This window comes from Chroicocephalus ridibundus, chromosome 1, assembly GCF_963924245.1.
Source record: "Chroicocephalus ridibundus chromosome 1, bChrRid1.1, whole genome shotgun sequence".
Lineage (NCBI taxonomy): Eukaryota > Metazoa > Chordata > Aves > Charadriiformes > Laridae > Chroicocephalus > Chroicocephalus ridibundus.
In genome coordinates, this window is record NC_086284.1 from 39,373,451 (window position 1) to 39,391,532 (window position 18,082).

General features: G+C 37.3%; 1 long non-coding RNA gene across 1 annotated transcript in view; it reads right to left on the bottom strand.

Moving 5' to 3' along the window:
- The window catches only part of LOC134519356 (uncharacterized), a 58,331-nt gene extending 40,611 nt beyond the window's left edge, over positions 1–17,720 (bottom strand). The window contains exon 1 of the long non-coding RNA XR_010072197.1: positions 17,575–17,720. This is a non-coding gene — a long non-coding RNA (uncharacterized LOC134519356). The remainder of the gene's footprint in view (positions 1–17,574) is intronic.
- Between the last annotated feature and the right edge of the window lie 362 nt (positions 17,721–18,082).

Sequence of the window (18,082 nt, forward strand, 5' to 3'; positions counted from 1 at the left end):
AATCTAATGACTTTAGAACAGTTTGATGGAAGACTTAGAGATTAGAAAGTATGTTTACATTAGGAAGCAGTATAGTGTAATAGGGGTGAATCTGTGGAGTGAAACCATTCATTCAAGCAATCTATCCTCTGCAGTATAAGCATTTCAGATGGGGTACTTTAGAAAAACTGCAGTCTTTTCTTATGTTGAAGTGCGGGGGATGTGCTTCTATAGCACAATTCTTTGCCTATCTTTCATGTAGACCATACAAGGCATTAAAAGGCATTCTTCAGCCATCCCTTCAATAATTACAAAGACTGACAAAAATATAGGGTGAAAATTCTCCCTAGAGATAAAGTGACTTAGTGTGTGCTGACTTCGACATGTAACGGGAAACATCAAAGTAAATCTACATCTAAGAACTCTCCATTTTTACCAAAGATATACCAGTTACACCCACAACTCTTATGACATCCTGAAAAAGAATTGTCTTTGGATTTGTGTTAGCTACTTATATAAGTTAGGAGACCTAACATATCTCCTTCTTTTCACAGAGTCTTATATAAATTTGAATTTTGAATGTTTTTTATTTGACATCTTTCATATAATTACTATCTTGTTTAAATATCACTGTGCTATTGCCTGAGGTAAATGCAGTAGAAAATCACTATGTTCAATGTTACTGTCTTAGAGTTTCATCCCCTCTGTCAAACTAAGAACTTTTTTTAATTCTGCAGGGGAATTTTTATTTCATTTGCTTGTTCATTCCTAAAGTGGATGAATAAGTTGCTGGCTAACTACTCACTGATATAGAATATTTCCTGTGTCAGTTAGCCAAGCTTAAAATGGATCTGTGCACTTTTGTCATTGTCACAGATAGTTTTTTTTTCCCACTGCACAATAATGAAATGTAGAAAAAATACACATTAACTTTTTTAAAAGTTGATTTAAATGATTGATAGTCAAATCAACCGCTGTTCGTTCTAAGTCAGATTCTCAAACTTAATACAGATTAACTTTAGGAAAGAACTGTGCACATACTTACATCAAACTTTTGCTTCAGAAGAGCTTGGAGTGAATTCAAAAGGTGGGTGCCAAGCAGAAATTCTACCTTCACACACAACAGTTGTGGAACAATACAGCACAGCACTTGAAGTACTCAATAGCAGGGGGGACTGGGCACTGGGTTCCCTACCCAGCTCACATTAAACAGCCATTAGATAAAAAAAAGTGTGGGGACAGCAAGAGTATGGACCAGAATGCAAATCTGGCTCTTCTCTACTCAGTGCAGTACCTTATGAGATCGGAGAAGCAGATTTTATTCCAAATCTCCAGATTCTATGGCAATTGTTCTAACCACTAGGCTACTGTGTGAAAGGTGGACTCCTAAATGAGGCCCAGCCTCATCCAGACAGCTAATTGCGTTCCAGAGTTAGGTTCTCATATTGGAAGGGAAAGGGTGTTTAGGCACCTATTTTTATAATTTCTAGTGGAAACCACCTTGCTCAGTACTCCAGCATTTGTATATTCTGTTCTTAGGTGCCTAATTCAGCAAAATTCAGTTCCTGACATACAGCAAAGAACCTACACTAACACACAAGCTTTCCTTTGGAGATGGTCCTTAGGCTACAAATACCGCTTTAGGTAACAACATCTGAAGGTTTTGTACCAGTGACATTTGCAAATCTCTGATATCACTTAGGAGGTGACTAACATTTCCACTGGTAATATCCCCACTATAACTAACCTATTGCTAGAGGCCATGCATATTAACACCGAACTTCTGACAGCATTAAATTGCTAGGTGTCTAGATCATTAGATTCAAAATTCATAAAATAGACATTACTCAGTGTACTCCATAGCAAAGCCTGAAACACATTCCAAGTATTTCAGCTATGCTGGAGTATCCACAAGAGCTTTGGCAGGACCCCAAATCAGCCAAATCTTTGAGGTGGACCAGTCTAGACCTTTTCCCTAGGGTGACCTCCCTAAAGAAGACTGAAAACACAGAAAATCAAGGCTTTAACAGGCTTTCAACTAGGATAGCTAATTTTTTTTAGACAGAAAAACTGAAAGTGACTAGGACAGAGAAACAAACAAATAAATAAATAAATAGTTTATAAACCATTTCCCCCCATCCCAGTGCCTCCATGATCTTAAAGGTAGGTCCTTGCTTCTACACTTTATTTTAGTCAACCTGGTCGCTTCCCAGCTGGAACAAATAGCACAGTACTCTGCAGTTAGTAGGGACCTTGGTTCTGTCATCCCTGAAGGAGGCTTTCATTTTGCCCAAGACCTGTAGGATCCCAATTCACTGCTGTACCTTTCACTGCCTCCTGCTCTTCTTCTCTCACTCTTGGCAATCCCCAGACCTTCCTATCTCTATGCTTGCTCAGATGTTCTCCAGAAAAGGTCCAAATTTCCCAACAGAGGGAATCCACATGGCCCACTCATTTTGAAGGAATGAATTAAAAGAAATTGAGAAAAAAAAAAAGAAATTAAAAGAAAATTCTCTGAAGTGTTTACAGTTGTGAACCTTACCCTTAAAAAGTGATCTTTACAGCAGGCAAGTAAACACCTGTTTCTTTGTGGCACTCTTATTCACCATCTCCTTGTTCAGTGTCGTGGCAATTTTGTACCCCAGGCCTATCAGCCCAACACACCCTTACACTGCAAAGCAAGGATAGCATCTAACTGCAGCACTGCAGCAGCAGTCAAGGGCTGTAATATTAATGTGTAACACTGCTGCTCTCTTAAGAATGATGCTCAGAAGCCTAGAGTACCTAAAGAAAAATTGACTTCGTGGCTACAGAAATTGTTTAAGATACAAATAAGGCAAAGCTCAAATCTGAACATATATTCAGACTGGTTTGGGTGGTTTTTTTGTTTGTTTGTTTTTCCAAATTTAGTACTGCCAACAACATTTACAGGATTGGTTTCATAAAGGGAGTTTGAAGTCATTGATTTCATATGGGCATTATTGGATCTCATAGGAGCAATGAAAAAAAAAAAGATTCTATGCAGAAATATTTATCCATTGGTATTCATCTCTTAAAGCTTTCTGTACTCGGTGATAACGTGACCTTTGTATTTTCTATTGACCACCAGACTTCTATTCAATATAATCCTGTGTTTAAATATTAATGTATTAAAGCATATAACTGTATCATAAGTTACCTTTTTGTTTCATTTCTATCTTAACTTATACTAAAGGGCTTAGATTTGAAAAAAAAAGTGAAATAAGTCCTTGAAAACTTGTAACTAGATCTTTATAAATATTACAAAAACAATAATTTTGCATCAGTATGGTGAACAAGTAGCAAAGTGCCTGAAGAATATAAATTGAATGTTCTCTAGAAGAATCGGTAAAGGTTAAAATTCATCATTCTAACTGATAGGCTTTCTTTGGGAAATAACTGATGCAGTGAATACTAAATGCTATGATAATTTTGTGTTTCTCCTGTGTTGTTTTGTTTTGTTTTTTCCTTGAAAAACAGTATCTCTTCAATAATAAAGCATACCTTTTCCCATTCATTCTAGAACTAAAGTTTCCTACAATGCTTGGCTTTATACACAACTGACAGGTTTTCTTCACTTTAAATGGAAACTTTTTATCTGAATGGAGTGAACGTTTCTGTCCATTTCAGGAGACGCTTCAATCCTACAGGAAATACACTGTGACTTAGATTTTTTAGGAAAAGATTTAACCTAGACATGGTGTGAAGACTGGTTGCTAAATACCACATTTACTACTACAGTTTCCATAGTGATTTCCAGACTGTAGCAGCCTGAAGGTTAAACTAGAAAAATAGGTATAAATACAATTTATGCTAGAAATAACAGCAGTATTTAGAAGCACCTGTTTGTCCCAGGCACTGCACCAATACCGGCAAGAGATATCTTTCCTTTTCAAAGTCTTACCGTCTAGTAAGTAAAGTAGAAAGGTACTGCCATCTTTCTTGTTAGAAAATTGAATTACAGAGAAATTGAATGACATTTTTTTCACAGTCATATAGGAAGACTGTCACAGAAATGAACCCAGGTCTGCTGAGTTTCAGTCCAGGTTATAAACTGGACTTCAGTTTTCCTTCAAGTAACTTTATTGTCTTTAACTGTTATTCGAACTGCAGATTAACCTCCTGTGCTGACGGCCTAAAGCAGCTGACTTGCATGTAAATCAGGTATCAAATTGTGGGGATTAGCTAATTCCAAGTAATATTATTTCATTCTACCATGTCAGTACTTCTGCCGAAAAAAGACTCTCAGTACAATGCATTTTGTTAATTTGGGGTGCAAAACAGTTTTTTTCATTGCCAATTTAAAACTTACTAGTATGATTAGACTGTGGTAACACAAGGGCATACAGGGTCCAGATTTGTACTTAGCGTTCCAGGCAGTCTGGTTATCACTAGTTCAATCATTTCCAAACTTTCTCCACCGTTGCCCACGCTGAGTGTTGGACATCCCATGATCCCCAAGAGCAAGCTCTGTGGCAGAGAAATCCAGTCGCTTGGCATGGAACATCATTTCAGTAGGCTAAGAAAGGAGCTGTAGGTACATGAACCCAAGACCCATGTGCAGAAACTGCACTATAGCGCTGCAGGTTAGGGACAGATTTTCTTTCTTAATTCACCTTCAGACAGACATATGCCCCCTGCTCAAATCTCTCTAAAAGTTCACCACAGAAGGCACAATGACTCCAAGTGTGTGTTTGTGTAAAGTTCACCCCTAATCTTTACATGAGCTAAGAATTATTCCTGCTTCCTCTATATCTTTCTGGGTTTTTTTTTTTCCCTTTTCTTTCTGCAGGCTATTCAGATAAGGATTTTCATTGTCACTGTTCCCACTTTAGTCTGAATAAGTGGAGTGTATGAAAAAGCGAAACTCACAAAAGAATGACTCGCAAACACTGATGCCACCGTTGGACTTGAATTTAAAGCTATCACACAAGGACACTGTTAACATTTATCCTTCTCTCTGTAGGCTGACAAATTAAAATATTACTTGAAGTCTCGGATCAGTTTCTGCTACAACGTTTCATTTTGATTGATGTCCTCTATTAATATCGGTGATGCTAGTTAGCTTTAAGACACCCCAAAGGGTAGTCAACTAGTTAAAACTCCAAATGAACCTCATGCCAGCTGTTTAGCCTCTTGAAAGTTTTGCTGAGCATTGACAGAAGACCTTATCAATCATTACAATTAAGTGCTTTCAGACTGTCCCTTCTAAGGAGAGTCAGTTGAAGTACCATCTGCTATTTTGCTTTTAAAACTCACTGGTTTCCTTCTCCGAGGCAGCCGTTTCACTTTTGAAATTATGTTTCTTTTGCAGGAGAGTGATGGGCTGATGAAGAAAACTTTTTGTTTTAATAATCAGCAGTTTCTATAATGTGACATAATTTTTGCAGTGCTCAGGGCCTTTTACAAATCAAAAGGAATCCAACTAAAACAGTAATTAATGTCAAATGACTAGTCACATACAGCCCTATTTAATTAAAAAGTTCTAATCTTTGATTAAACCTTCTCACACGTTCTTGTGACTGCAAACTGTTGTCTGAAAAGAGAAAGTAATTGGATACATAATCTATTGTGTCTTCTAACTGACACCTGCTAATTGTCTCAGGAGCAAATGGCAACAATCTAATTTATAAACTTAAAAAGTGTATCTTAAATATTCAACAGATTTTTTTCTGTATTATGTATTCCTTCACTACGCTAGGACGTTCTTTTCCTGAATTTATCCCTGTAAGAATTTTCTGCTCTCTAAGAAAATTACTCCATTGTTTTTTTAACAACATGCTTTCCTATAGTAAACACAAAACATATGATTTACTGATCTATTCTTTGAATGCACAGTTAACATTTTAAATGCTATTATTCATTTCTAATTTTTTTCTTTTTTCCTAAATATTGACTAATCTTCAGGGCAGCCATTGCAAACAGGTTCCTGTACCCATAGCTCACAGGAAGAAAACCAGGAGGAATGAGCCACAGAAATCACCTCCTCAGGAATTCTGACTAATTCAGAATTTCATATGGGGAAAAACTGGCAACTATAAGCAGCACTATGGTGAAGGACCTCCCCCATCCTTCACATCCTCTTGGGATCTTAGCTTCAGCACTAGCAGTACAAAGATGACTGTTAAGAAAAGAGGAAATAATATGCCACAGAGAAAAGAATATTCTTTACCAGCTTCCACCCTTTTTTTTTTTTTCTTAATTTATGAGTGCAGAGTCCAACTCTGTGATTTAGCAAATAGTCACTATTACGTCTGTGTTTACTGCTGAGGTGCTCTTGATTCCTGGGAATATACTGGCTAGATTATTTTTTTCTGTCTTCTATGGCGTGATCAATTGGTTTCTTGCAGTTTTTCTGAACTAGAATCATGACAGTCCAAATATATTGGTAATCCCAGATGATATTCTCAACAAGTATTTTGGCTGCTTTATGTCTTCTTTTACCAGTATTTTGGTAAAGTCCTTTGGCATGTTAAACGAAGTGTTCCCAAGAAAGAATACCACCACTGTCTTCTGATAGCACATGTTTCAAAGCCATGCACAATCCCCCAAGCCAACTGGTAGGTGAAGTGTGTCTGCAAATATTTTTTGGTTGTGGTGGCTTCAGACACAGCTGAGCTCTCACATCTCCAGTCAAAACTACCTACTTGGGCACAGTCATTTTTAACTTTCTTGCAACCCTAAACACATCTGGACCCACCCCAGTATCTGGAACTGATATGCTGCAACTATAAAGGGACCATCACATCCCAGTGGTGGTTGGGAAGGTGTCCATGTGGGATGGCCCGGGGGCATCTGCTAACCGAGTTCTACAGAGAATTCAGTCTACTGAACAGTATCTATCTTTTTTCATCTATAAATGTACAAAGAAAGGAAAAAAACTGCTTTTGCTGTTTTACAGATGGAGAAACTGTAGCCCAGCAAACAGAAATAACCTGTCCAAGATCACAGGGCCAGTGATAGAGTCAGCAAAATAAACCTGTGTCACCTGATTTCCATATTGCACTCTACAGTCAAAATAGAAAAATAGCTATCAATAGATGTGAATGTGTAGAGACAGATAAAGATATAGATGATCTAGATACCTTTGTGACTTTTACTACAGCAAGTTGGCTGCAGCATGCCAACAGAATAGTAAATAAACACAGCAGAAGCCTTGAATACATTTTTTTACATAATCATTGACTTTCAAATGTTAAAATGTGGGCTTCTTGGCCAAATCATATCTTTTCTGCATCTACAGTATCTTCTGTATTCATCTTTTTTCCTCCCTGCTTCATGCCTTCATTATCTCTCACCTGCTGTGACCTCTTAGACACCGTAACCTTCTTCCCTCTAATCTCCCTCCTCCAGTCCACTCCAAGTACTGCGGCCAAGGTTATCTTTCTTGTTCACCACTCTGATCATGTCAAGTCATGTCTCAGTCCCTCAGGTGGTTTTCTGTCTCATTATATTACAAGGTCAAATTTCTCCTCTGCAATTTCAAGGCTTTGGAAGAGTCTGCCTTAGCCTACCACTAGACTGAGTCCTTACTCTTTCCTGGCTCAGATGCAGTCCTGCCTACTGTGTGTATCCATATCTCATGCATGACTTCTTATTTCTATTCCCAAAACTGTTTTCAGTGCCTAAAATATCCTCTCTGCTCTATTGTGCCAATCAACCTCACTTTCCTCTTTCAGGGCTCTTTACACATTCTGTGTAAATTTGGTTATGAGTGCTTTGGGGCAAGAGTCTTGTTTTTGAAAATATGAGGCATTTGTGAAGTTGCAGGTGTAACAATGGTGATGAAGAAATAATAATTATGAAATTTACTTTGTTATCTTGCACCACACTGTAAATAAACATACAAAGAAGCATTTAAATATATTCAGACTAAGTAAACAATAGAAATGATGTCTCCAATTCTCTTTTCCTCCAGCTTTATACTCAAGCAAAGGAAAAGGCACAGTGGTTACTATGTGTGAGTCACATACATACACTTTACAAATTTGATTTTCTCACCAGATTGACTTTCCTTTGAAGGTTGACCACAACCAGATGATACATATTTAAACCATAGCTTGGGTTTTATCATGGACTAAAGCATATTTTTGGTTCTCATTAAAGCAAGACCCCTGACAGCATGCTATGAGCACTGTGACTTTCTCAAAAAAGGCTTGTGATATACTTAATTCTGAAATAAATATGCTGCCTTTCAATGAAACAGCTCCTACTGCAAAAAGGCAGATACACCTACATCTGTAAAACAAAAAAGGGGAAAGTGGACCATTGGAAGAAATCATAGGCAAGACTTATATCAATTTAAAATGTTGGGAAAAAAATTATGCCAGGAGTTTAATCTCTTTTCTCTCAAAAGAAAAAGAAAAGCTGAGGGGTAAAAACAAAGCCACAGACACAGCAGAACCTTTTATTCCCAGGAGTTCCCTCAAGCAAGGGGCATTTCAGCTTGTTTATCATACAAATCTTTCCCATAATTCAGCTATTAGGCAGCAAGATTCTATAATCTATTGTCAGATAAATTAATGTCTGTAAATCTTTAACTCTGATGGTATTACACTATCAGAAGCATCTAAGGGCAACTGTTTTCAGCTTTATTGACAGAAGCAGTAGGAAATAGAAGCAAAAAATTGCAGCAGCAAATCAGTGACTCTTTCTAACGCAAATGTGGTGTATGTGATCCATTTTTTAAATTAGCTGTGAAAAGAACTAACAGAAGAAATTAAAAAAAAAAAAAAAGGCCTGGCCACACAAGGTTTGCATATTGATATGTAATTAACTTGATTAATTACCAGTATGCTTCTTAAACTGTAACATGTAGATGAGTTGAGTGAGGAAAAAAAAAAAAAAAATCACTATGAATTTCTCTATCTGATGCTACTGTGGGAAAACAATCCCCCTCCCCAATTTATCAAAGTAATTGAAATAGCAAAAGAGATAAAAATGTGTCATCATAAAGTGATATAGAAATTAATCTGCTTGAGAGCTCAACACGTTACGCTGATCACTAGCTGCCCAAATTCAAACATGCATTCACATTATTTGTGGCATATACTCCACACATCTGGAGACATAGACCATAATGCATGCGAACTCTTCAGCTGTCTGCTCTAACAGTGTTGATAGAAGATTGCGTATTACTCATTCTTTGAAATACAGCAACAATGCTAGAAACATTGACATCTACAATTAAAACACATCTTGTTAAATTCAATCACATCGGTTAATGCCAGGTGTGATTGCGCTGGTCCTAGCAAAAATTTACCAGAGACTCTCCTCTCCACTTTGTGGTGCTAGTGAGTCAGTGTTGATAATGAGTAAGCCGAAATATTTTTATTGAAAGTATCTTATTTGGAAAAAAAAAATAAATCAAAATCCACTGGAACAGACTACTTTTTCTTTTTCAACATACCTCTGAACCAAATTAGAGCAGTATTTCAGTGTGACAGCCTAGTATATTTACATATTTAATTTTAAATAATTTACATTACCTTTTACTGGGATAGTTCTACTCTGGCTGCTATGGTAGAAATCTAATAAATTATTGATTGCAAACTAAATCATTGTTGTACTCACCTATATTAAGATTAAAAAAAACTATTTTCAGTATTACAGTGTGTACTTTTGCTGCCATGGTAATCAATGGCAAAATTCTATCTGATTTCAGAAGGACGAAGATAATTCTCCATGTTTAAATCTGGCTATCTGTCTCCTAGACTTTCCTTTCTAATGAATTGAATGAATTAATTATTCAGTGCAAATTACTCAAATCTGTGTATTTGATTGCAAATAAACAACATAATTGGAAGTGAATTCTCATTTGTGTTTTTTGCAAAAAGTGTTGTGTGGACAGAAACAATGACACAGAGATTCTGATATTTTTACTTAAAAAAAAGAATGAAAGAAAAAAGGTATATGCCTTTGTTTAGGAGCTGCCAATAGTCATCACTGGCTTTTAGCTCATAGGTCTCAGTTTCCTTGTTGTTGTGGAACACAGCATCTTTCCATTTAACATTCCAATTTTGTCCCTGTGTGATTTTCAGTGCTGTGGCATTTAGAAAGCATGACAAAACCTCAATACTTTCTTTACTCTGCAGGTCAATATTCCAAATAATTGTCCTGGTACATTTGAAATATTAGCTGCATTACTGTTAATCTTGACATGAGCTATTTATCCCACAAAAAGGGAAAAAGCACGTGTTTTTATCATTTTTACTTCCTAATTAATTACAGAAATATACTGAATACCAGAAAAGGCCAGTTAAACCCAACGAGAATTTGTTCTTCTATTCAGTAGGGTAAGAGTTAGGTGTAGGTTATACTATAGCTGACTATTAAATGATTTAATCATTTTAAATTCATGCCACTCATACACAACAGGAAGTCTCCCAAAGTATTAGTATTTGCCTAACTCTGTTTATTAACCATCTTTGTTCTCTTTATGTGATCAGGTGTGAACACTAACTATTGTAATTTTTCTTTTTGGTCCACTGACTGGAAAGAGAACGTGTGTATTAGAATCTGCCAGAGAGCATCCACAAATTCAACTATAAATGAGCATACTGACAAAGAATACTTTCACCAAATAGAATAAAGAGATTAAATATTAATCTGCAAATGAACTTTACTTTCTTAGTAGAGGCTATACACTGTGTGCATGTGCACATTTAGTGGTGTATTTCTTATGTCTGCCAGCTGTAACTTTGTATTAGTTCTTATTTTAAACTCTTTGAGCTAGACAGCATAGACAACAATTTGGTCTCTTTGAGGTTTTTCAAAATCCTCCTGTGAATCTACTCTGTATTTTTTACAATTTTTCTTTTATGCACTTACTGTATGATAAGTGGCTTTTCAGAGGTTTGGGACCAATTCCCAGGGTACTGTGTCCAGTTGTTTGAGACAGTTGCAGTTTAACACAATACAATAAACAATGTCCCCAGTACAAAAAAGCTTACTGTATGAAATGCTTAAGAACAGTCACCAAAAAACAAACAAAAAAAGCTGAAATACGTTGTTATTTAAGGTTCATTAATTAATTAAATGTGTTTCTCTATAAATTCAGTTGTTTGGGGACTTTGATTTTTGCATCACATGGGCCAAATGATAACAAGATGATCGTGTAGATGAAGGATTAAAATCTGGCTGTGCTTTGATAAGCCTTTAGTAGGAAAACTCAACAAGTAGCTATTTGGTAAAGTTCTGCAAGAGAGCAGAATCAGGATTACAGCCATAATACTGTAGAGGTAATTTACGTCTGCTGAAGAAGTGAATACTATACTAACATGACCACAGCCTTTAAAGATCAGAGACAATGATCAGGAACGTTTCTTTCTCTTAGAGAAGAAAATAGTGAAGTAGTTTAAAATGCACTTCTTCAGCAGTTTTCTATATGATTATGTCTTGTAATAAGAGCTCAGTAATGTCTGAATTCAGACAATTTGGTGACCTAATATATTTTATACAGCTTAGGTCCCTGACATCATGTTGTGGTTTAACCCCAGCCAGCAACTAAGCACCACGCCGCCACTCACTCACACCCCTGGTGGGATGGGGGAAAGAATCGGAAGGGTAAAAGTGAGAAAACTCATAGGTTGAGATAAAGACAGTTTAATAGGTAAATCAAAAGCCACGCATGCACAAACAAAGGAAAGCAAGGAATTCATTCACTACTTCCCATCGGCAGGCAGGTGTTCAGCCATCTCCAGGAAACCATCATATGCAATGGTTACTTGGGAAGACAAACAGCATCGCTCCAAATGTCCCCCCCTTCCTTCTTCTTCCCCCAGCTTTATATGCTGAGCATGACATCACAGAGTATGGAATAACCCTGTGGTCAGCTGGGGTCAGCTGTACCAACTGTGTGCCCTCCCACCTTCTTGTGCACCCCCAGCCTACCTGCTGGTGGGGCGATGTGAGGAGCAGAAAAGGCCTTGACTCTGTGTAAGGACTGCTCAGCAGTAACTAAAAACATCCCTGTGTTATCAACACTGTTTCCAGCACAAAACCAAAATATAGCCACACACTAGCTACTATGAAGAAAAGTAACTGTATCCCAGACAAAACCAGCACACAGCACATATTAGCACTGATTTTATCTTTCTTTTGGTCTTATGCGGTTTTCTTTTCTCCGATATACAGGGTTTTGATAGACACTCATCACTGTTCTTATGCTACAGTGATGAGTGTCTATCAAAACCCAGTATTGCACTGTATCGGGTTTGTCCACAAAGGTGTCAGGTCCTTCTCCAGATAAACTATATTTATGGCTGACTGCTCTATTGGGACAAAAAAGCAAAACTGCCAACCGCAGTCTTCACAAAGGACTCGGTCTTTTCGATACCTTGAATCATTAAGCACCTTCAGATAAGGGTGAGACATTGAACTTGACGGATACTCCCTGAGACAGGCTTCGTGCTCTCACACATCAGGTGGCGGCCAGCACTGCAGAGGAGCTGCACTGCAGCACCCTGTCAGCAGGAGTTTCCCATACAACGAGGGTATACGGCCTCGCCATTACAGAAATGAGGATATAACTGATGCCGGGTCATCATTCACCATAACAAAATGGCATGTTCTTGCGCCCCAGAGATGTTTACATACCCTTAATTTGCCATGCAAATTAAGTAGTTAATTAAAAAGTAATTTTTACTTCTTCAGTAAAACTTTAAATAGCAATCCTCCAAAAAGCATTTAATTTAGGTTTAATAGGAATCATTAGACGTTAAACAGGAACTAGCTATTAAGAGACACAGAAGTGAAAAACGGATAAAAATCAATTATATATTCCCTACATCTGAATAAATATATTTAAAATAACTATCCTATTTTAGTAATGTAACTGACTCATTAGATCCAAATTAAACACTTGTAGTGTAAACCAAATCTTAATTTAAAATATTACCCACCTTAATATAGTACACTCCCCTTTACACACTACAGTGGACACATTTAGTGGAACAGGCAAGTTAGCCATTTAAATACTTAATGACTGTGCACATTAAATAAAAACTGTCTGCAACATACATTTTGTAGTGATTTATTTGCAATACAGATTTTATCTCTAGATGTATGTAAAGCTGTTAAGTGTGATAACAATTTAAGATATTATAATAAAACAGAAAATTGTAGCAATTTATTTATGTTAATTTATTGACTCTATAAATTCCAGCAGCCATGAATACGCTTGCCGGTATAAAACTAAAAATTATTTTGGTACCTAACAGATAAAATTTAACTAGAAATACTAACTAGGATTTATATTTGCAAGTTGGTTTTTTTTGTTTCTATTTATCTTTCTTTCTCTATTTTTCCCCTACAGAGTAACAAGTGACGTTATGTGCTCATCAATAAGATGCCTTAAAGGTCCTAATTTTCAGGACATGGACACTTTGCAATTTTAAAAAATCAAGCCTCTTTCATAAAGACAGATATATTCACTAAGCATTGTTAGAGGTCTCAAGGATACAGTATTTCATATTTTAATTTTAGGATCTGTTTTTGTAGCAGGTTACAGGATTTTTTTTAACGTTAATTTTGCACCTTGGTTATTACATTTGGTTCTGGGTTTTTTATAGCACTGGATTCTGACTAATCACTTATGACAAGACTGTAAGACAACAGTTTGCCTGCAGAAAGGGGGATGCATAGCAGCACCATCCCAGGAGCAAACGGAGAAGGGAATTATGACTTTTAGAAACATAATTTCCTCTCTTGCTTGCCCCTGGCTCTAAGGGGGGCGCAAACTCCTACTGCTCTGAGCTGGCAGCCAACTGTCAGGTCAGCTCATCTCATCTCAGATGGCCAATGTGTTGAGGGGATGAAGCCAAAGCCCTGCATGTCCCTGAGCGCCGGCTGCCAATGCCCCATCAGGAGCGGGAGTGGTGGCCTCGCACAGGCTGCTGTCATCACTCTCCAGCTTTCGCTGTGACCTGCAGTGCCACTAGCCCATGCCAAGAAGCAAGCCCTCAAGTCTTCCTTATTTTCCCGCACGGTGGGGATAAGAGCATTTGACAACCCTATTTGGCAATTACGCCACTGAAACCAGTATTGAGGCCTCAAATTGGTAGGCAAACAAGGCGAAACAATTGCCTGCTACCCCGTTATCCAGTTGTAGCTATGCTGGACACATCAGACAAAGAACCTCATCTTGTAATTCCTGTGAGCACTTTCAAATTCATCAGAGGTGGAGCCCTCCCTGGATCCTCACTCACCACCAGAAAATGAAAGGGAGCTTCACACAAATAAATGGGTTGTGTTGCATCTACAGACGTGTCAAACTTTGAAAACCTCATGCTCTAGACAGCCTTGCCTTGCTGCTAATTGGTATGTTTTTTCTTTAAAAAGTGAAGATTCTAACCTTTTACTTGACAGATATGTGGGTAAAATGCCACATAACATTTTGAAAGCTTATCTATAGTCTGCTGTTTACGAGTCTTGTTTATGTTGGAGCTCACACAGGAGTATACAAATGAAAAGAGTTAGCAGGAACAAAACTGAATGTTTGGTTTCAAATAGATGTGTAAACTAGAGAAGAAAGGTTTTCACCTACAAAAAGTCTAAAGATACTTATCCTTTTTAAAAGGCAACCATACAAATGTGACACTTGACTCAACAGATTTTTTTATTATCATTATTTATTCCTAGTTGTGTCCCTTGACTTTTTGGGTGGAGACTAGAGGAAGTTTCATTTCCTGTTTTTTGGGGGGGTCTTTGTTGTTTGTTTTTTTTTTTTTCCCCTTTCTTTCTAATCTTATGAAATTGTAGCTAGGAGAGAATAAATGGGATTCCATTTCTCTGTGAGATTTAGCAACAGAATTGTTTACAGTGTTGCAATCAGTCATGTTTAAAGTAGAGCTACTAACTGCATAACTGAATAAGGGAATACTTTGGAAACAAAAGCGTTGCATAACAGGCAAATTTAGCTTGTAGAATCTTTACTATGCAATGTGTAAGAAATTTCATAAACCCTAGGGAGACACTGCAATTTTGTCAGAGGGTGCAAAATGCTAACTTAGAAAAACTAAAATGATAAAAGTATGGAAATCACTGACAATCAAAAACCTGGCTTCATTTCTTTTGGTTTTGCTGTTATTTTTGGTTTTGTTTCCAGTAGGAACTTTGTCTCCTGAAGATTTATACACACAGATTGCTTTGCACTTATAGTTCAGGCTTATTCTCTTCAGGAAACTAAGCACTGCCCTTGGAAACCAAAAGTTTCAAAGACCATGATATCTTCATCCCACCTGAGGAGTAACTGTAAGAATACCAGCAGATGTGAATTGCTGTTGCTCAGAAACATGTGGTATTTCACATCTAAATTATTTTGGAGCCTTCCTCAATCCTCTGCTTCCTGCCACTTCTTGGAGGTGGCAGCACCGGCTCTGAATTTCCACAAAGACATTGGTTTTACCTTCACAAGCAAATTGCTGACCTTCTGACTGATGTTAGAGCTCTCAACCTCTAAGTAGTGCTTTGAGAGGATAAAGTGATGCATTGAACTCTGCCACAATTCCTTGGCTACTGCCAGTAAACATTAGCTCTGAAGCAATTATTATACTGAAATACCAGAAGAGACTGAACAATAAAAAAACTACAGCTCCATAAGAAGCAATACCCTGATGCTTAAATTTGTGAAAATGTAAGTGACTCAAACCTTCTGCAGCTTGAAGGTGTGAAATGTGGGAAACCTGCAAAGTTCCAGTTAAAAAACTTGCTGTCTCTGCTGTGCTAGCCAAAGATTCAACAACAATATCAGCCTGATCTCAATAATACTGTAACTTAGGAAATGCAGTTATTTTCCTCTTAAAAGAGGTCTAGTGACACACTATATTGAGATTTCAGTGTGTGTCTAATTATTAATTATTAGTATTAATAATATTATTAATATAATGGCTTAATATCTTTAAGGAAATTCTTGTATAAGGAACATAAGAAATATCCAGCAGCTTCCTCAGACTCTGTTGGGTTAGTATTTGTTTAGTCTTTTTGTTTGGTTGCTTTTTTAATGAGGAGAAGGGAAAAGATTCATTCCATACCTAACCTCACTGGGCATAACCTTAAAGTCTACTTGGTAGACCATCTTTCTTGCAGTTCCACAAAGCCCATGCCTTTGTCCTTAGACTGCTCTCATGAAACACATTTGTCAAGACTTTCGTCAGGGCTCCCATTTTCTTGGACTTTCCTGACCTTCAATATCACCAGCTATGTTCTTCTTGAAATGTTACTTTAATTTTGGCTTTGTCCTCTTTCAGTACTCTACCAGTACTTCTTTCTGCACAAAGTATGTCCCTTATCTAGATCTTTGAGATGGAGCTGTTTCTACCTTTTCCTTAAAGTGAGTAGCACCAGCGCTCCCAGTAAAAAATTAAACCCCAAAGATCAGATTTTACTCCAAAACAAAGCTTCATAAAACATCCAAAGTGAGACAGAATAGAAAAGGTGTAGATGAACATCCCCTGGCTCACGCTGCAGTGAGACAGCTGGTCCACTTATGTGTGTACGATCTCATTTTAGTAGGTATGCAGGAACGCAGAGGATTACACACAGTCCCCTCCCCAAGACCAAGAGAATATTTTCTTTCCTTCCTCTCTAAGACTTGAATAACAGTTGAGTTCCCTGCTTTCCTCAGCACTTTCTGCTCGCTTTTGTCTTTTTTTTTTTTTTTTCTCCCTCCTCCTCCTTCTTTTTTATCCTGCACTTCTGTAAGTTTCTTCACTTGTGCGCTCTCAGGGAAGGCATAATCTTCTCCCCCCTGCCACTTTCCAGAGTGCAGCCTAACCCAGAGGGGAACAAGAAGACAAACATCTGTCATGTCCTGCCCTGCCACATAATCTTTAAAGGACGTAGGAGATATCAACCTACAATAACTGAAGACAAACTCAACAACATCTACTAAACCAAGTATTTAATAAATTTTAATTACATTTATAAATTTCTAAACAAATATTTAAATCATTATAACAATAAAGGGTGTATGTGCTCTAATCTCTAACAAACTTGTCACAAATAATTCAGATTTTCATCAGTAAAGTACTTCATTACTCAGTGAAACAAAGCATATTGCTGATCTCGATAGGGTTTAATGCAATTTAACATGAAAACAAAAATTGCCAGGTTTAAGAAAGATCCATAAAATATTTGCTTCAGAAAAGTTTCTAAATGCTTCAGAGAATATCTTTTATTTGAAAACGCAAATATTTTCTATTCCATGTCAGAAAATCTAATGTCTGTGCTTACGCAGTATAATCCTATCTCACTGGTAACATCAGTGGATGCATTATGACAACATGCCAAGTCATATCGTATGATCGTATTGCTGTGCCATATCATACCCGCAGGATTAGCACCACGTTATAATAAAATGGCTAAAATGCTTTAATTTTTAATGTTCTAGGTTTTTTTAGAGGAGGCTATGTAAGTAAACAAACAGCCCACTTGACCATTACCTGAGTGTCTCTCTGTCTTTCCGTCATTGGACAATTTCAATCAAAATTGCAAGGGGGACAGACATTTCAAAGATAATCATAATTTAAATTTCACTCCAGTTGGTGGGTATGTAAGGGAGATAAATTGATACCTTACCTGAGAGAAGGGAAAATAGCCATTGTACCTTTCCAGGCAGCTGCTGCCTGGCCCAGCAGCACGTCCCTCTCAGCCAGCCACTTACATCTGCAGAGTAACCATTACTGAAGACATAGGAGGAAGCTGGTAGTAGTGGCAGTGGGGAAATTAAGAGACACACCTGTAGGAAACCGGTTTTCATTAGTTCAGTTGCTCTCAAACAAATTGCTTATTTTTATTAAATCATTAAGAAAACTTCTGCTTCGTCTGTTTGAAACACACTGGGTTTGATCTCAAAGCGTGTCCTGTTTTCACTATAATAAAAAAAAATAAAAAAATGTTTCTGTATTCTGTGCTAAGCAGTCATTACATAACACGTCTGAAAAGAGGCATGGGAATCCAAGTCCTAAGCCACTTATCCGTGCCTAACAAGTCACCCTTTCTGTAAGCCTAATGAATCTTTGTGTGCGTTCCTTTGTTTGTTTCCAAAATGACACAGGTACAACTGTAAAAGTAATACTTCCCAGCT